The following is a 21,059-nucleotide window of genomic DNA, read 5'->3' on the forward strand; positions in this document are numbered from 1 at the left end:
TCTGAATCTGTAAAAAGCAACAGAGGGTCCTGTGGCACCTTTGAGACTAACAGAAGTACTGGGAGCATAAGCTTTCGTGGGTAAGAACCTCACTTCTTCAGATGCAAGGCTTGCATCTGAAGAAGTGAGGTTCTTACCCACGAAAGCTTATGCTCCCAATTCTTCTGTTAGTCTCAAAGGTGCCACAGGACCCTCTGTTGCTATAAACCTTAAGCACCTGCTCTCCTATCTCCATACTGCTGGGAATCTTACTCCCGTAGGAATGGTATAACATGTAAGTTTCTGGTTGGCCCAACCATGTAGTAGCAGATGGGCAATGCTGCCACCGCCATGTAGATTTGAATTAAATATTGATCCTGGGCTAGGAGTGCTGCAGAAGCAGCACATGCAGTGCCAGCTGGAAGGAAAGGGGGATCTCGCCCAATCCCTCAGAACCACGTGCACAGGCTAAGAATGGAAGCCCGTTCAGTTGTGTGAGTCTGGAAGGAGTGTTGCCGCTACCAGGGCTATAAGAAGGAATAAAGGCCAGAAATAGGGGATTATGGAGGACTGCAGCTTCCACAAAAAGTTGAGTTGATTGGGTGAACTGGTATTGGCAATGGGCTGTACAGAGCATATTAGGAGCTCTTTACAGAAAGGTCAGATTTCAGTTTTGTTTGTGCAATTTGCTTCATATGAAAAAAAATCTGTTTTGTATTTCTGAGCCTTTTACAGCTGGGACTCAGTACTTAAGCCAAATCTGAGCAAAGAGTGAGAAAAATAGCTGTTTTCTACAATGGATGAATAATCATTTCTGGGCTGCCCCATCCATCCTTTTCCTCCTCAGTCGGCCAACCTGATGAAACATTTTCCTGAGGTGTGGTTCATTTTGCTCTTACATTCTTAATTTGTATCTAGTTTGTAGATGTGTAACAATCAGGAAAACCCTGGAAGGAGACAAGCTCAAGGATGTGGTCTTAAAGAGGCAATGTCAGTCTGAATCTGTGGCGGAACCAAGCAAGGAGTACTTGCTGTGTAAGGGTGACCGATCATAGAGAGAACAGCATATGTAGGTAGAGCTGATCACTGCCAATTGTAGTACCCTGTAGAGTAAAGGAACTTCGTAACACCGTAGACCAGCCCTCCTGATAATCTCCTTTTGCTGCTCCAGAAAAAGGTTGTTTATATCATTCTGTCTCATTGTAAGGAGATGATGAAGATGTGCTAAGCTCTACCCTCCTGGAAACCCAGCACCAGTACTGTGGGCATAGACTGTAGGAAGTCCTGTCTTGCTCCATCATTTAGCAGAACCTGTGAGAGAGGCTACAGACAGGGGGATGCTCATTCTGTCTGATGCTGCCTCTGGTGACATCAGCGTGGCTTTTCACTGTTTCCTGTTCCCCTTCTCTTTTGCCCTCTTCCATTTTGTATGAAGAGAGGGGATTGGCTGGTGGGGAGTAGGTGACTCAGTCTCCAAAACTTTGTCTGCATCACATCCTGACAGTGACCGCAGTGGCCTGTGTTAGGTGGAAGTGCCATTCTACCCAGAGAGGACATGACTCAAGCTCTGGGACCAGCATGTGGCTACATGTTCTTCCCTTACAGGAAGTCACCTGATACTGGCCTCTGGAGGCCCAAGGGTACAGGCTTTTCCATCTGTTGGTTTAAACTAACTTTGCATTGGTTCCCATAGGAAGAGTGGGGACTAGATGTGGAGCAATGCCAGGTTCCTAATCCTGCTTCTCATGGTCGACTACCCCAGTGGCCACTCCAAATGGGCAAAGGACTATAACTAAACTGGCAGTGGGAGTCTGGTGGGGGGAGGAGAGGACCTGTCTTTTGGACTTAAAAGGCTTTAGGATACACAAAATAATCTTGAAGCCTCTCATTGTTGTTGTTATTGCCATTGGATTCCTGTCTTTAAAAATGTATATTTATTTTCTGAAGCCTAAAATGCATTTACAACGGTTCAGCGTTTGTCAGTATTTGACAGTGGATAATGGCAACTCCCAGAGCAAAGGGGAACTGGAGGCCAGAATGTGACTGTCTGAGTTACTATCTGGTTCCTGATCTACACTAAGGGTAATGAAACTAAGTACTGCTCCTTGCCCAAGAGTTGTGCCAAAGCCACAATTTAGCCTTTTAGGTACATAATAATTCATACTGCTGACTACTTCCCTGTTGTCTATAACACCAGTGGCTGGATAGGTTCAATAGCATGGCCTGAAAATATTCTCATGCTATAGATCGGAATAATTTCCTCTTCTTTTTTTCATTTCCCTGGCCCTGCAGAAACCAAATGGCTAGGGCCCAGGTAGGAGAGAAGTTAGAGAGAGAGCATGAGAGCTCTCCTCCCTATCCCCTTTCATAGCCCCTGTTCAATGTACTTGAGCAACAATAAATATTTTTCCTGGACACTGGCACACTCAGTTGGAGATCCTGAGGGTGAAAGTCCATAGTAATTTCTCTCTGCTACACAAACATCCTCTCTCAACCTTTTGTAAACCAAATAAACACACGGGATTGTGACCTTGGGGACAGGCCAGGAAATGGAACTGAATTGTCACCTTCCACCACCATGCACACAATTGGAAAGAGAAATTGGTAATGGAGGGGCAAGGAAATCCATTTATCTTATTACTGTCTTTCCCAGTCTAATTTCTTCTTGGCTCCTCCCACATCTTTTGCTTTTATTTTTCAGTCAGTTAATTATTTTAAAAGCTCTTCCCTTCCAAGACTGCCTTTTTCTGGTAACCTCAAACCCATCAGCAGGTGCATCAACGCTTTTGTATTTATATGTATTGTGACAGGGTCAGGCCAGATGGCTACAGAAGAGTGGTCCTATTGGGATCCAGGAAGTGGGCGGGCTTTGCCTGTCCACTGCTAAAGGATCCCCCCGCCAGCCTAAGTGGGGGGGGGGGGTCCACAGGACCTGGAGACCAAAAAATTACGGGGGACAACTAATAAAAGATCTACAGAAGAGCGGTAGAAGGCAGATATATTAGTCCCAGATGAATTAGATCCCTTTTCCCTGGGTAAGGTAACAAGGGCAGTTCCAGAACAAGCAGGAACGTGCTGGAACCAGTTAAGGCAGGCAGGCTAATTAGGACACCTGGAGCCAATTAAGAAGAAGCTGCTAGAATCAATTAGGACAGACTGGCTAATCAGGTCACCTGGTATAAAAAGGCTCTCACTCCAGTTAGTGAGGTGTGGGTGTAAGGAGCTGGGAGTGAGAGGATGTGTTGCTGGAGGACTGAGGAGTATAAGCATTAACAGACATCAGGAGGAAGGTCCTGTGGTGAGGCTAAAGAAGGTGTTGGGAGGAGGCCATGGGGAAGTAGCCCAGGGAGTTGTAGCTGTCGTGCAGCTATTCCAGGAGGCACTCTAGACAGCTGCAATCCACAGGGCTCTGGGCTGGAACCCGGAGTAGAGGGCGGGACTGGGTTCCCCCCAAACCTCCCAATTGACCTGGACTGTGGGTTCTACCAGAGGGGAAGGTCTCTGGGCTGTTCCTCAACCCACATGGTGAATCTCTGAGGCAAGAAAATCTGCCAAAAAGCTCAGGACCCTCCAAGATAGAGGAGGAACTTTGTCACAACTGGTGTCGGGGGTGGGATTTTGGTTTGTACAGCGTGGCGGAAGAAGGAGGGTGATAAAAAAAAAAAAAAAAGGAGAGGGGTTATTTATTTTTTTCACCACAATGGATGACGTAGTGCGGGCACTGATACAAGCCACGACGTCCCAGCAGGAGGCTACCCGTGTCCAGGCAGCCGCCCAACAGGAGGCAGTACGGCTGCAGCAAGAGACTAATCGCCTGCTAATGGACCAGGCTGCTCAGGACCGTGCTATGTTGCGGGAACTGGTAAGCCAGGTAAAGACCTTTACAGGGCTGAACCGCGGCCATGATGGGATGCAGATCATACAGGTCAGCCATTGGCTGCAGAAAATGACGCGGGAGGATGATGTAGAGGCATACCTTCTGGCCTTTGAGAGGACAGCCCTACGGGAGGCTTGGACTCGAGATCAGTGGTCTGGCATCCTCGCCCCATTCCCAGAAGGCCTACTATGATCTGCCTGAAGAGGCTGCGGCAGACTACCCCCAGCTGAAAGCAGAGATCCTGGCCAGATCTGGGGTAACGACAGCAGTGCGGGCCCAGCGGTATCACGAGTGGAGGTACCAGGAAAACAAAACCCCGCAGTCCCAATTGTATGACCTCATCCATCTCGCATGGAAGTGGTTGCAAACTGAGTCCTGGAGTCTGGAAAAGATATTAGAAGTTCTGGTCATCGACCGATACATGAGGGGGCTACCACCAGACTTTCGTGCCTGGGTAAGCCAGAACGAACCCTTCACCTATGATGAGGTTGTCGCACTGATAGAGAGGCGAAGGACAGCAAGGGAGCTGACCCGACCAGTTAAGGAAGAGGCACCCCTGGTTAAACTAGCAGCACCAAGCCCTAGAGCTCAGGTGACTGGGCCACCAGGAGAGCCCAGGTGGAAAAAGAGAGGAGCTGAAGGCCCACCAGAAGCCACAAAGAGTTGGAGCACTGAGGGAGAAGAGGATCGGGATGTTAGACTGCCCAAGCCAAGAGACCGGGGAACGCCTAGGGCTCCATACAGATGTTATGCCTGTGGGGAGTGGGAACACATAGCTGCACAGTGTCCCAATGCCGAGGAGCCTATGCAGTGTAACCTGGGGAACTGGGCAGATCCATGCTCCCTAATCCACCTTGTAGGGATCTCGCTAACCCCACATATGTACACCAGATCAGTGAAACTAAATGGGGTAGAGACCATGGCACTGGTTGATTCGGGGAGTGCTATCATGCTTATCTCAGGGAAGTTCGTGAAGCGTAGTCCGCTGCTAAAGGCTAAACATACGGGGATAACATGCGTCCATGGGACAGTTAGTTACTACCCGACCATCCCAGTAAAAATTGAAATCCAGGGGAACACTACTGAGGTGCAGCAGCAGATGTAGTCCCTAAACTCCCATACCCGGTGCTCATAGGGAGGGACTTCCCAGGGTTTGGAGACTTACTCCCAGTAGGAGGATTGGAGAAAGAGGGGAACCCTGACGTTAATGAGGCATCCACAGTAGATTGTCAACCCCCAGTCTTCTCTGAAATATCCCCAGGTTTGTTCTCCACTCCCAGACAGGGTAGAAAGACAAAAAGGGAACGAAGGGCAGCTAAGGCCTTGGGAACCTGAATACTGACCCAAAGCCAGAAGGTCGCTCTCGTAGTAGGCGAACCCGAGCAGCTGAAAAGGAGGCCGCCCAGGAGGGAGAAGCACTCGAGTCTGACCCCCACCCTAACGCCTCTGGACCAGTAGAGGCAAAGAGACTGGGCCTCTAGCTCTCGGGCAGATTAGCCCTGGAAGAGTAAATTTTGGATGGGACCAGGCTGAAGACCCAAGGTACGACAACATTAGGAAGGAGGTGACCGAAATAGATGGGGTCCCCGTGGAAGGAAAAACCCAGGGACCAGGACCCTACTTCATAATGAAGAAGGATCTCTTATACCTGGTTGCACCAGTACAGGGGCAGAAGGTACAGCAGATCCTAGTACCTCAAAAACACCAGAACGCTGTATTAAGTCTTGCCCTTAGTCGTCTTTTTGGGGGACATTTGGGAGTAGCGAAGACCCTGGCACGGGTCCTTCGACAGTTCTTCTGGCCCGGAGTACATGAAGAAGTGCGGAGGTACTGTGCCTCCTGCCCGGAATGTCAGCTGCACAGTCCCCGTCCCCACTTGAGGGCACCTTTAGTACCCCTTCCCATCATAGAGGTCCCCTTTGAGCGAATAGCGATGGACCTAGTGGGACCCCTGGAGAAGACAGCTCGGGGCCACCAATATATACTTGTTGTTTTGTACTATGCTACTCGCTACCCAGAAGCCGTCCTCCTGCGGAACACAGCCTCTAAAACAATAGCTAAAGAGCTGGTGGGGATCTTTGCCCGCGTGGGGCTACCAAAGGAGATATTAACAGACCAAGGAACCCCATTTATGTCAAAGCTAATGAAGGACCTCTGTACGCTGCTCCATATTCACACCCTCAGAACTTCAGTCTATCATCCGCAGACCGATGGGCTGGTTAACCAAACCCTCAAGGCTATGATAAGGAAGGTGGTAAGTTGGGACAGGAAGGATTGGGACACCCTACTACCTTACCTTATGCTCGCCACTCAGGAGGTACCTCAGCCCTCACCTGGGTTTTCACCCTTTGAATTATTATATGGGTGCCACCCCCGTGGCATATTAGATATCGCCAAAGAGATCTGGGAAGAAGAACCCAATGAGGGGAGAAATATAATAGAGCATGTAGTGCAGATGCGAGACTGGATTGCCCGGGTCACCCCTATTGTACGGGAACATTTGGAAAAGACTCAGGAGGCCCAGCGAATCCATTACAATCACCAGGCAAAAGTCCAACAGTTCCAACCAGGGAATCGGGTGATGGTGTTGGTATCCACGACAGAAAGCAAGCTTTTGGCCCAATGGCAGGGGCCCTATGAGGTGGTTGAACCCGTGGGGGATGTAACGTACAAGGTGTGGCAGCCAGGACACCGGAAACAGGAACAGATCTATCACATTAACCTCTTAAAGCCTTGGCACCAGTGAGAGGCATGTGTAGTGGTCCAAGAGACCCCAATCCAGGGAAATAACCTGCTGGACCAGATCAGGATATCCACTGATCTGATACCAAACCAGAAGAAGGAAGTAACTGAGATGATCAACCGATACCAGGACGTGTTTTCAACCAAACCAGGTCGGACCACTGAAACATATCACCACATTATCACAGACCTTGGGGCAAAGGTAACTTTAAGACCCTACCGGGTCCCAGCAGCGAAAAGGGAGGAGATCAAGGCGGAGGTAAAAAGGATGTTGGAGCTGGGAGTCATCAAAGAGTCCCACAGTCAATGGTTGAGCCCGATTGTGTTGGTGCCCAAACCCGATGGCACCACTATGTTTTGTAATGACTTTCGCCGACTGAACAAGATATCCAAATTCAATGCATACTCCATACCCCGGAGCGCGGAAGGACCCCTCCGCCGCCGAATTGCTGCCCCCTAAATCCTGGCACCCTAGGCAACCGCCTAGATCACCTAAATGGAAGCACCGGCCCTGTCTGCAGTAACCCCGTGCTTATAGCCCCAGACTTCAACAAAGAGTTTATTCTACAAACAGATGCATCTGAAGTAGGATTGGGAGCTGTCCTCTCGCAGATGGTTGGAGGCGAAGAACACCCGATTCTCTACCTCAGCAGGAAACTCCTCCCGAGAGAGCAGAAGTATGCAGTGGTTGAAAGAGAGTGCCTTGCTGTAAAATGGGCCATGGAAACACTTCGGTATTACCTACTGGGACGACAGTTTACCCTTGTGCCCGACCACGCACCCCTTCAGTGGATGCAGCGAAATAAAGAGAAGAATGCAAGAGTGACCAGATGGTTCCTGTCCCTACAACCTTTCCAGTTCACCATACAACACCGGGCCGGAAGCCACCATGGCAATGCAGATGGCTTGTCGCGGGTACACTGCCTGAAGTCCCAAGTTGCCCAACCCTGTAGTGTTGAGTGTGTGGGGGGGTGGGGGGGATATGTGACAGGGTCAGGCCAGATGGCTACAGAAGAGTGGTAGAAGGCAGATATATTAGTCCCAGATTAAGTAGATCCCTTTTCCCCTGGGTAAGGTAACAGGGGCAGTTCCAGAACAAGCAGGAGCTTGCTGGAACCAATTAAGGCAGGCAGGCTAATTAGGACACCCGGAGCCAATTAAGAAGAAGCTGCTAGAATCAATTAGGACAGACTGGCTAATCAGGTCACCTGGTATAAAAAGACTCTCACTCCAGTTAGTGAGGTGTGGGTGTAAGGAGCTGGGAGTGAGAGGATGTGCTGCTGGAGGACTGAGGAGTATAAGCATTAACAGACATCAGGAGGAAGGTGCTGTGGTGAGGCTAAAGAAGGTGTTGGGAGGAGGCCATGGGGAAGTAGCCCAGGGAGTTGTAGCTGTCGTGCAGCTGTTCCAGGAGGCACTCTAGACAGCTGCAGTCCACAGGGCCCTGGGCTGGAACCTGGAGTAGAGGGCGGGACCGGGTTCCCCCCAAACCTCCCAGTTGACCTGGACTGTGGGTTCTACCAGAGGGGAAGGTCTCTGGGCTGTTCCCCAACCCACATGGTGAATCTCTGAGGCAAGAAAATCCGCCAAAAAGCTCAGGACCCACCAAGATAGAGGAGGAACTTTGTCTATATATATATATATATATATATATATATATATATATATATGCTTTCCAATATATTCAAATGGGAGCTGCCTCCTCTTAGCCCTACTCATAGAAGTTGGATGTATATCCCATTATACATTTGGCTGTAAAGTGCATTTCTAGGGAATAAATGTCTACAACATTAGCCAGTCACATCTGGGGACAAATTCTTCTCTTTGCTCTCACATGCTCCCTCCCTCATTTTCATGAAGTTGTACCAGTGTAGTGGAGAAGAGAATTTGGCCCACAGTCCAGTTTATTTCCCAGCATTCTATTGGGTTGGTTTCTGATTCACACACATGTATGTCACAGTCTCAGGGCAACTGCACTTATTTTCCCCGTCCATGGTCCCCAAGGGCACCCAGTTTACTCCTCTGACTCCCAGCTCTCACCTCTCTTGGGCGGAATAAATCCATGTCTCCCTCCCTCTTGATTGGGGATTTTAAGTCTGCACAGCTCCCTCCCTTATACTGTGATATCCCCAGCAAGCCAGACTGCCTAAAATGGCTAGCGCCTGCACTTTGCCTTCTCTCCAAGGGCTATGACTAGTGTATGATCTGTAGTCATATGTTACCACACTGCTCCTTCTAATATTCTTAAGGTAAAAGCATTAAAGAGAAAACATTAAAACAATAAAAGATCCTGCACACATGCTAGAAGGCTTACCAGAGGTCACTTTCATCTCCAATCTAGGGCTCTGGTAAATTTTAGTCCCTCAGAACCCCCAGCTGGGTTTTCCCCATGGTTACAAATTCAGCTGTTTTAGATCCACAACCAGAGCAAAGGCTGGGCAGATCAGCCATTATTTTATACTGCTTGGGCCTTTGATTTTGGCCTCTTGTGACAGGTAAATCAGAAGACAATGACCCTCTCCTGATGGTATAGCTTCAAAAAGCTAGGTTTTTTCATCACCGGAATTGGGGAATTTGCATTAACCTCTCCCTGGGGCTTCCCCAGGAAATCCACTTAACACTTACTATCCCAGAAGCCCACACCTGTCTGGCACATTTTCAGAATAGTTTTTTGAACTCCTTTACACTTCCCAGATCTGTCACGTCTCCCCCCAGGGAAGTTACATACAATCCTGGCCCACCTTAATACATAAACTTAATACAATAAGGTCTTCTGAGGATATTGCAGGAGATTGCCATATCTGTCACAATATAGACACAAAATATGGGAAAGTGGTTACTTTAAAAAGCCAGGAAGTTTGTTCTATAAAACAGTTGATTTTCAATGTGTTAATCACAGGTTTCCTTTAACACGCTTCACAGGCATTAGCCATGAAACATGCCAGCAAGTGAAAGCTGATAAAGCATATCATCCCTTGCGGGAAATCCATCCCAGCGCAGATCTTCCACACAGGCCCGAACACACAGTTTAAACCCTGCTTCATTGGGGTCTGTTTCACCCAAAACTATTCATACCCAAGACATCACTTTGCATAATGTCCTTTGAACACTGAGAATAAAATCTGGTTTGAGAGGCCATCAACACCCAGATATTGCTGCCTCCTGTCCCTTAGTCATTCTTAAATTTGAGAGACGTGATTACTGAAAGCAATCTCCAAGACATGCCAGCAGTGGGGAGCAAAGCCAACTGGAGGAATTCCTTCCAGCATGGGAAGAGTGGGAATGGGGGGCAGCCTGCATGAGCGGATGGCCCAGACAGGCCACAGCTGGGCTCACTGCTCAGGTTCATGCACTCTCTGATATTTAAAAATAAAATGAAAATAATCCTGCTGGGATTTGAATAAAAAGGGAGAGAGAGGTTCTGGTATCCTTGGAACATGGCGTGGTGAAGGGGTAAGGGAAATGCCTGTTTTCTGTCATTCTTCTCTGTCTCCACTTCCAGCCCCCGAGCCCCTGACTTCTAAAATCTTTTTTTTTTCTTCCCTCCTTTAGAATGAGGCGACGAGAGGCCCAGCTGTTCTAGGAAAAGTACAAGTCGAGTCAGCAGCTGTGAATTCCAGTTCTAGGAGTTGCAGTTGTGGGTCCTGGTGGAAACTTCCTGGAATTCTCTCTGCCATTCGAAGGAAAGCAAAATAACTATTTCAGTGACCTTAAACTCCCAGAGACTTAGGAGCAAGAGTTTGGAGGCAGCAGAGATAGAAAGGGTTAATATTTTTCTCCTGTAATTCAGTAGGTTGTTTGGCTTTTATATTTTATTTAACGTCAGGGCAACTGGCATGAGAAAGCGAGCAAGAGAGCTCGCGCCACAGACAGAAGAAGATAGCTGTAGTGACCACAGGAATTTTTAAAAGGGAGGTACGGTAAAAAGGTCAGAGTTTTCAGTCATCAGCCACAACCTCTTTGTGAAAGGTCAGTGTCTGTGTCAGACCTGGGAGACACCCATAACCAACCTCACACAACCACAGGGCCATGAATAAAAGGACTCAGAAAGCCACCAACAGAAAATGGTGCTGTTGTGTAAGCTGTAACTCAAGACAGCAGGTGCCACCTGGCATTATGTTGCCTCTGTTAATTGTTCACCCATTCTGAGCCCAGTCAGGGATTTGTCACTTGCTCTCTCCAAACAGGAAATGATGGGGAGATTTCTCCAGTAACCGTGCAAAGCAATTAAGGAAACAGACTCAGCATGGCATGTATAAAGTAACCCTGTTTTCCTCACTGTCGGCAGCCATACGCACATCTGCTCCTCAGTCTGGGGGAGGAGTGTTCTCACCATCCTGAGTTATCTTAATAGTCCATCTCCCTTCTGTGCAGCACCACGTAGGCACCATGTTTGACTTAAAATCAGCAGTGGCATTAGGGGGGAAAAGTTTGACAAGTGGGCATTCAGCTCAAAAGCACTGTCATAGGTTACATGCAGCCCTGTTACAAGTGTACACATTAGTACCTATTTTTCTTCTCTTACAAGTTTTAACTCCCAAAGGGTCGGCAGCCCCTCTTAACAGATTCTGAAAGAGATACTTTAGCTCTGCCATAGGTTATTGAGCTTGAGGCAGGAATTACGGTTTGAAATTCTCTGGCCTATGTTATGCAAGAGGTCAAACTAGATGCTCAGAATAGTCCCTTCCAGCCTTAATATCAAAGGATCTATTCATTTAACCTGGCTGTTTCCACTCAGCACTTGTTCCTTAGTTTACATTTGCCCCCCAGTCACCCTTTGTGGGTCAGATGATAGATTTTGGGGACTTCACATCCAAACCGAGACCTTAACCCCCTTCTTGCATTTCATTGTGTGTCTGTACATAATGGGATGGGTTTGCTATGAGATGGCAACTGACACTAGACAAACTCGGGCTGGAAATAAGGTATACATTTGTAACAGTGAAGGTAATTAATCATTGGAACAACTTAACCAGGATCGTGGTGGATTCTCCATCACTTGCAATTTTTAAATTAAAATTGGATTTAAAAAAAAAAAAGATCTGCTCTAGTTTGAAATGAATTATTATGGGGAAGTCCTGTGCTATACAGAAGGTCAGACTGGATGATCAGAGCGGTCCCTTCTGGCCTTGGAATTGCATTTCACTGCAGCTAAATGAGAACCCAGGCTCCTTGTGGCATCCTAGGCAGCAGTTCTACTAGGTGAACCAAAGGGCACCCTCCCATTGGTCAAGCCAGCAGGAGCCATGCTGAGCTGCTGTCAGGAGAAGCAGCTCATGCATTCTGGGTCTTCACTCTTTCCCCTTCATTATTTTCTCCCTAATGTGCTCAGATACCACAGTGATGTGAGCTTGATTGATAACGATGCTGTGGCGCACCTCCTTTGTGGCACACCTCTCCCGAGTCTGTGCTGCTGCTGAGTTGGTGCAATGCCCAGTATAAGGGGCTGCTTTCACCTATATCACAAAAGCTGTTGATGGACTGTGTTAGACTAGAATCTTCATTCCATCCCTGGCATGGCCCCTCCCTCCCAGCAAACCCCCGATACTCCTGTTTGTGAGACAGGCAAGTAGGGATGCTCGTGCTAGGGAAATTGTTTCTAGGGCCCTCACAGTGCATGTATGCGGCTGTAATGGTGTACATGGGTCAAAGCAGGAGAAAGAATATCTCCCATAAAGTTACCCCTTCATTGTTAATTTGTAGATCTGTAACCTCTCCTCTATCTCCTTTCATATCCTCCTGGCTTCAAGCGTCTTTATTTTAATTTCTTACCCCAGTTTTTTCTCTGCATTTCCCTCACCCTCTTTTCTTTGTTCTTCTCTTTTTTTCTCCTGTGTGTGTGTGGGGGTGTGTTTAAAATAATTTGCCTTTGCTGCTTGTTTCTTTCCTTTTGAGAAAAGAACAGGATGGAGATCAGGCCAGTCAAACAATTTCATACTGAGTTTAAAAGCAAACCAAACCCAGGTTTCTTTGTGTTTCAGTTCCTTTTGCTAGTGTAAGTAGCTGCAGGTGGCACATTTTACAAATCTGCTCAGTAGAATGCAAAGTTATTAGCAGCTAATGCTCATGTTGGTGAAGAGCCCATCAAGGCTTCAGATATTATTTACATGCAAGAAAGTCTCCAATAGTGATTTTTTTAAAGGAAAACTTTTTGCCTTTATGGCAAACTAAAAACAGATAGAAGCTATGAAGTGACAGTCAGTGTGATGAATTCATATATTCCAAGGCTGGAAGGAACCAGTGTGATCATCTAGTCTGACCTCCTGTATAACACGGGCCATAGAACTCCCCCAAAATAATTCCTAGAGTAGATCTTTTAGGAAATCATTCAATCTTGATTTAAAAGTTATAAGTGATGGAAAATCCACCACAACTCTTGATAAATTCTTCCAGTGCTAATTACCCTCGCTGTTAAAAATTTACACTTTATTTCCAGTCTGAATTTTGCTAGCTTCAACTTCCAGCCATTAAATCATATTATACCTTTCTCTGCTAGATTGAAGAGCCCATTATGAAATCCTTGTTTCCCATGTAGGTACATATAGCCTGTAATCAAGTCACCCCTTAACCTTATTTTTGTTAACCCAAATTGAGCTCTTAGAGTGTGTCACTATAAGGCATGTTTTCTAATCCTTTAATCAGTCTCATGGCTCTTCTCTGAAACCTCTCCAGTTTACTCTCCAGTGAACTATGTCCAGTTCTGCTGCTCACTCAAGATTCCCCTGTTTATATATCCACAGATCGCATTAACCGTTTTGGCTGCAGCATAGCACTGTGAGCTTGTGTTTAGCTGATGATCCACCACAACCCCCAATCTTTTTCAGAGTCACTGCTTCCCAGGACAGAGTTCCCTATCTTGCAAGTAACCTACATTCTTTGTTTCTAGATGTATACATGTACATTTAGCCGTATTAAAATTGTTTGCTTGTGCCAAGTTTACCAAGAAATTGAGATAGCTCTGAATCAGTGAACTTCCTATTTACCATTTCCCCAATTTTTGTGTCATCTGCAACCTTTATCAGTGTTGATTTTATGTTTTCTTCCGGGTCATTAATAAAAATGTTAAATAGCCTAGGGCCAAGAACTGATCGCTGTGGGACCCCATTAGAAACACACTCATTCTATGCTGATTCGCCATTTGCAATTATATTTTGAGAGCCATCAGTTAGCCAGCTTTTAATCCATATAATGTCTGCCATGTTTATTTTATATCTTCATGGTTCTTAATCAAAATGGCATGTGGTACCAAGTCTAAGTATATTATGTCAACACTATAACCTTTATCAGCCAAACTTGTAATCTCATCAAAAAAAGATATCAAATTAGTTTGACAGGATCTATTTTCCATAAACCCATATTGATTGGTATTAATTATATTACCTTCCTTTAATTCTGTATGAATCGAGTGTGCTAAATCTTGGACATGGCATTGGTGAAATTGTTCTACACGGTTGGCTCTTAACTGAAAGGATGGTAGTTTGGCCCCCTCAGGGATGAAGGCCAGGATGGACACCTGAACCTGGCATATGGCTCGCACTCAGGAGAGGGAAAGCTGGGATTGTTCTTATGTTTACCGTATATCACCAAATGCATGAGTCCCTCATAGGAAGGATACAGTATGAAGGATATATGTAGCCTGCTTTGGGAGGAGATGATGTGCAGAGCACTTAGCAAAACTCTGCTCTTTCTGCAGGTTCTTACAACGAGCTGTGCAGTGATTCCTGGGATTACAGAGTGAACATCTCCAAAGTAAATGGCTTAATCTCAGAGAAAGCAGAGGAGAGCTTGCGTCCTTTCCTACAAGGAACAGATGTTCGAAATGGCAAGGATTCACCCTCTACCCTGTTATAAAAGCACCTTGGGCAGCCAGGGGAGCATTCCTCTTTCACTGGCATTGCATTGAATAGGGGATGGGCACTGTAACATTCTGTAGGCAACCTGGGTTGGGCTACATAACTCAGAGGAGCCCCTTGAGCTGACTAAAGTATTCCATGGACCCTCTCAGTCCCTGGAGCAGCCTGGAATTTGTGGGGCACAGGGATCAAATGTGGAGTGACACTGCCTTTGACCTACTTCCTGCTATGCTCTGCGTTCTGCTTAGAGCATAGCAGGAGACGCAACACAGAATTTCACCCAATGTGTGTAATGGCACTTGCACACTGGTGACAGGACCCCTTGACAATGTGAACATAGTGGTGGCACAGGGAGGAATTTTGGCAGCTAGAAAGAAGTGAATATTGGTGGCAGCACAACACTGAAAAGTCCCCTGTCTTTGTTGTGACCTATGCCAGGAGCAAGGAACATGAGCTTCCCCCTCCGTTCTGCCATATGAAGCTTCCATCTGATTTTAAATTAGCACAAAATAAGGAAGTGGCTCATCCCCTGCATGCACATTTTAAATTCTTTTGCAATTTGCTTGCTTGGTAGTTACTGGAAATTATAAAAGGTGCTGGCTGTCGCACAACCCAGGGAATAAACCACTGGGTTCCCCTTGGTTGGCAGTCAAGCCCCCTAGTTACACCCACTTCTTTATGGGCCGATGTGACAGATTTTGCAATCCGATGCAGTGTCTTTAGGGACCAACTATATTGCGGTTATGAATGGTTCAAAATGGTTTTAATGGATTCAAAACTGGCTGATGGGTCTTAGTGTGTAATTGTAAATGAGGAATCATCATTGAGTGGGTATGTTGTCAGTGTGGTCCCTCAGGGATCAGTTCTTGGAGATATTCTATGATCTGTGTGATACGGGAGGTCACAATGGTCCCTTCTGTCCTTGGAATCTATGAATATGTAATTGCATTCTGTTCCATGGAGAGGGGGTTACCATAGCACCTACAGGAGCTAAAAACAGTGGGGCGTGATTAAGGTGAGTCACTGAGACAAAACAGTGCTAGAGAGGTGCCACCCCCTGAACTGGTTGGCTGGGTCATTCAAACTATGGAGGAGTTACATTAAGGATGAATTTGGTCCATATTTTGTGAAGCCTTTTGAGATCCTCAGCTGAAAGGCTCCATAGAAGGACAGAACATTAAGTACAGGGGAATTTGACCAGGACACTGGAGCTACCTCCCCCTACTAGAATGAGCTATGTGGTGTGTATCATAGTTATGACCATATGCCCTATCTACTCCATCTTTATATTTCTAGGTATCTCCAGCAGGCATCTGCTATTTTGTTTTGAGTCCAGATGCATCATGCTACAGAGGGGAGAGATGCAGTGGCGGCTCCAGGCACCAGTGCTCCCAAGCACGTGCCTGGGGCAGCAAACCGCGGCGGGCACCCTGCCAGTCCCTGCGAGGATGGCAGTCAGGCAGGCTTCAGCGGCTTGCCTGCAGGAGGTCCGCCGGTCCCGCGGTTTCAGCGGCAATTCGGCGGCAGGTACACCGAAGCCTCGGGACCGGCGGACTTCCCGCAGGCATGCCGCCGAATCTGCATTAACAGCAGTGGACCTACTGCAGGCATGCCACTGAATCTGCAGGACCGGGGACCTCCCTCAGGCATGCCGCCGAAGGCAGCCTGCCTGCTGTGCTTGGGGCGGCAAAAAAGCTAGAGCCGCCCCTGGAGAGATGCACACTTTGCTGTCTCAGAGAGATTTTCCTTTGTTGGTTTTACCTTAATGTCAAATAAGAAGTCATTGAGACTGAATGTATATGGCTGCTTTTTGTGTCTGACAAAACATTAGGAGTGCGATTCTGTGCTGTGCCTCTAAGCCCAGGGAGAGTGGGGGCTGAGATGTGCTCACCACTGAGGTGTACGTGCAACAGCAACCCCTCTCCCAGTGTGAACTCAAGAATTATTCCCACCCCGAAAGTCCACAATGAAGCCTACAAGTAAAACTCCACCACCATTTTCCCAGGTCTGCAACTGAGATCCAACAGACGAGCTGTAGAATGCAGGCCAAGAATATGTCCCTAATCCCTTTCTGAAAGAGAGAGCACCGTTGTTCATCAGAACAATGCCTGCACTACCCTCATGCCCAGGCAACTCCCTGTATTGTGTTTGTTTCTCATGCGTCACCTAAATCACTCATAAAACAAGAGGATTTTTTAATAAAACATGTTTAATTAGCTTCCTCTCAAAAATCTCCACTCCCTGCCATCTGATTGGGCTGCTGGCAGAGGAGTGACTCGGCCTGCTGCATGTCTGGGTTCCTGGAATAAGCCGAGTTGCCAGTGAAAATGACTCCAGGGAGGAATGGGCGGTAGCAGAAAGAGCTGACTGAGAGGAGAGAGATCTTGAAGCTCATTTTGTTTCCTTTCTGCAGCCTGACAGAGAAAGGGAGGGAAGAGGAAAGCTGCACACAGCTTCTGCCAGGTCACTCATCATCTGATTCCTGGAGCTCCCAGCCTCCTGCTTGTCAAAGGCACCAGCTAACCACTCCGTGTTTCAATAAAGACATTGTATCAGGGGTATTCTTGGAGGGGATCCAAGAGATACTTCAGCTTGGCTCTGACCATCTTAAACCTGTAGGTCACACACTCCTTACCCCACCCCACATTCTCTCTTTCTTACCTACACCATAAATTTTGTTCCTGTCTTTGGGATATTTCTCTTCACGTGTTTATCTTTGGTTCGCTAACAGACAGACTTTGAATTGCAACTTTCAGCCCCTACTGTCCTTATACTTTTGAGGTGTTCTGATCATAGGGTTGAATCTGGCCCATTATGGAAAGAGGATTTGGTTTCCACCCTCACCAGCACCCAGACTTCGATGAATGCTGGGATATGGGGGGCGAGGGATGGTTCAGGCACATATCAAGTTTCTTGTTTCTAAAATCCAAATGTCTCTTAACTGGTGGGTTGAGACAAATTCCACCTGTCATTTCAGAGAATGGAGAAATAGCCCCTCATCTGAGGGCTGGGCAGGTATGTGAAATGTAACATTAAATAACAAAGCAATATACACTCTGGTTTTGGAATTACAGGCAGATGGAATTGGGGAGCTGAAACCTGCTCTCTAGCCTACATGCTGTCTCTTTATGTTCTTGCCAAGCACATCTTGCATCTTTATCTTCCCTAGTCCCTGTGGGGGAACTACAGGGAACGATGGAAGCCGTTCTCTTCTCCTGCTTCCAAAGCAAACTCCTCTCATTTTTGAGTCATGACTCAGAATGCTGTGTGGCTTATGAGGAAGTGATCAAACAGCTGGCACCTACAATTTGGGCTCCCTTACTTAGACTCACTTTAGGAATCCAGCTGGAGTCTAAATACAGCAGGTCATATTCATCCCTGGTGAACCTCCCATTGACATCAGTGAAGTTATATCAGGGATTAATTTGGCTCACTGACTGTACAGTATTTCAAAACCAAAACTGAGGCACTCTCTGGCTCTGAGGCTATGGTGCATGAAGCATTTTTCCTGGAGAGCACAACTAGGCTGGTAGTGACTGAAAGCTGTCACCACCCGAGCAAAGGCTGTTTCAGAAGTTACTTGGTGAGCTCATTCCTATTCCTAGCAATCTGGTGTCAATATCGTCGCTGTTAGTCTCTGGTCAAGGACTAAATGGAATAAAAGATGAAATTATCTTCTTGCCTCCAGAGGTGTTCCCTCCAGATTTAGTGTGAGCAACATGCCAATACTTATGTTATACCTCATTTATGGATAAAGAGCTTCAGGGCTGTCAAGCCAAAAAATTTTCTCAATACCAAATATTAATTCTCCACTTAGCCACTGAGAAATCTGAAAAAGGTACACACTTCTTTCTCCCATAGATTACACTAGCACCCAGCAATGCATGAGTTCACCCTGCTGGCTCTCCTGTTCCCACAGTCATTGTTGACTGGTGCATACTCAGAGGACTGACTCGCCTCTCACTCACCCTAGTTTCATATCTGTGAAGCTCCACCATCTTCTGTGGAGCCGCTTCTGATTTACACTGGTATACATGAGAGGGGATTGAGGTTCAAGGTATTCAACAGGGGATTAAAATAGGCTTCCATGCCATAAGAAAGAGAAAAAGAATGTTTGCCAAATAGACAAGGTCAAACAATAAAAAGAGAAATGTTCATTCCAAGTCTCTTTACTGGCTATTGCAACAGGTCTCAGAGACTCCAAATATAAATATGTAAATAACAAAGTTGACATTTAACACCTCAGTTAATTGAAACTAATCTGTTGCAACATAAACAGCAGGAGGAAGAGACTCCAGTGTACCTGACTACCTTGCAGTGATCCCATTTAGCAGTTAAAGGCATGTTGGAATAGGTGTTCTCTGTCTCATATAAAAAGGGTGTAGCTAGGACCAAAGGGTGTAGCTAGGACCAGTTTTCCACGAAAAGCTCATTAGCCAGCATATGTATTAACCCTGTTCAGGAATTTTGTTGCTGTAAACAGGGAGTGCTGCTCCAGCCACCTCGTGTAATAATGGATTACCAACCAGCAATTACATTTTATTGTATTCAGCTCTTAGCTGCCAAAAGATTGGGGATTGCAGGGCTGAGTTTAAGACTCAATTAAGAGAAGGGCTCGTGAAGTAATCATAGCAACTCATGGTCTGATTGCCTAACAGAGGGGAGGCACCACCTGATTTTTCTCCCCATTCTAGGGGAAAGAACCAGAAGGAAACCCTGTGTTTAAGGAAGCCATTGTGGCAGCTTTACTGCATGAATATTTTAAAGCCATTGCTGGAGAGAGTGACTTTTTCTCCATGTGATATGCAGCAGATTCCTTCAGCAAGAAGGGAGGACAAAATTTAGCAAAGTCCCTTGTGCTCTCTCTTTCCTCTTCCGTCCCTTTGCTCCCTTGTTCCCCTTCAGTGGGCTTGGACCAGGTGTAACCAAGGATAGAAACGGGGTCCAGAGGTTCTACAATGAATAATTCCCACTAGGATCTGAGCCAGTGGCCCTAGGTGTTCGTTTGGTAAAGGGCTACAGAGGTATTCACCTTGACGTAGAATGCTTTATGCCTGACTCTACATCCTGTTGCCCTGTCTTTTGCCCATTTCATATCAGTGGAGTTCCATTGGCATAAAACAAATGGAACAAGGTGGAATATTGGACCCTCTGTTTTACTCTGCTAAACTGAATCCTTCCTTGAGAATTAGATTGTTTTTAGGTTGCACTGGGGCATACCCTGAGCTGATGTACATTGATATAGCTTCAGTGACTTCACAGGAGCCAGGCTGGTTTATGCCAGCTAGAGATCTGGACCAGTATGTTCAGAAAGTGTCCCAGTTGCTTCAGTTCTTATCTTCTTCCCAGCCCAAATCTCTGGGTGGGATGCTGTGCTGAGCTTCTTAGGGTACGTCTACACAGCCAAAAAAAAAGCCAAAAAACAAACAAACCTGCCGCAGGAACTTGGGTTCACGGGACTTGTGCTGCAGGGCTAAAAATAGCAGTGTAGATGTTCAGGCTTGGACTGAGGCCCAGGCTCTGAAACCCGGTAAAAGGGGGTGGGTCTCAGAACCCAGGCTCCAGCCCGAGTGGAAACTTCTACACTGCTCTATTTAGACTCACAGCTTGAGCCCCACGAGCCCAAGTCAGCTGACCCACGCACTGAGATCTGCTGCTGTGGGGTTTGTTTTTTATTTGCTGTGTAGACATACCCTTAGACTCGGAACAGCACAGAACTCATAGCCCAGGGGTAAGGGTATAGGGAGCTTTCAAGCCACCCTGGAACTCTCCCAAGCCTGAGCTGCTGCAGGGGCTGGAGATGCCCCCATATATTTTAGCCAGCCCCAGGTCCCCTCCATCCATTTGTTTGGTGTCTGACAAATGTGCAATATATCAAGAATCTGGAGGTTCCTGGCCTTTGCAGCCGGTAGTGATTGGTGTAGGATATGAAATGTGCTGGTTGTAATCCTTTCACTGGCCCTAGTCTATGTTCTGTATTATATTAAATAGATGAAACATGAATTGCCAGCTTAGACGTATGTTACCTGTTTAGGTAAAGGAATGATTTAACCGCACCCTTTGTTCCAGGATTAGTCACTGCAAAGGATTATTTTATTTAAAACAAAATAGGAATTGCCTAGTAACTGGAATAACCAGTTAAAACAAACATAGCTATGCTCTGCGTCGCACTGAAATTGATGTTGAAGAAATGACCTACTTTCTGCAGAGAGAGCTGTCATTTTAAAGCAAACATGTTGTTAAATTGATACTTGGTAACTCTAGGCACCTTAATATTTCTGCTTCCTTCTCAGTTGTTCAATTTTGTAGCATCTCAAGGTCAGGCTGAAATGAAGCAGGCCACCAGATGAGAAATTTGGATGGGTAAATCTCTCAGATCATTTTCTAAAAATGCAGAGACAGATTACCAGTGCAGGAGACACAGACAATGCATGACATGAAACCTCACCCCATCTCTGCATCGCTTCACATTAGTACGTGGAAGATGTACATTCAATCCTCATATTGGTTTTTATCTCCCCAACTGAAGCTCCTGCATCACTCTGACTCCGATGGATAATGGAACAAGCTTTTGTTATCTATTGGTATTCCTGAGTTCCAGGACATGC

The 21,059-nt window shown here is 46.6% G+C and overlaps 1 long non-coding RNA gene across 7 annotated transcripts in view; it reads left to right on the plus strand.

Moving 5' to 3' along the window:
- Positions 1–19,964, plus strand: part of LOC117879905 — an 80,477-nt gene extending 60,513 nt beyond the window's left edge. For 5 of the 7 annotated variants that reach the window (XR_004646415.1, XR_004646414.1, XR_004646419.1 and 2 more), the window contains 2 exons: positions 10,151–13,460; positions 14,292–15,904. This is a non-coding gene — a long non-coding RNA (uncharacterized LOC117879905). Of the gene's footprint in view, positions 1–704; positions 857–10,150; positions 13,461–14,291; positions 15,905–16,864 lie in introns of those variants that run through there. The other 2 variants (XR_004646417.1, XR_004646416.1) reach the window with 2 other exon arrangements.
- The last annotated feature ends 1,095 nt before the right edge of the window (positions 19,965–21,059 follow it).

This window comes from Trachemys scripta, chromosome 7 (assembly GCF_013100865.1).
Source record: "Trachemys scripta elegans isolate TJP31775 chromosome 7, CAS_Tse_1.0, whole genome shotgun sequence".
Taxonomy (NCBI): Eukaryota; Metazoa; Chordata; order Testudines; family Emydidae; genus Trachemys; species Trachemys scripta.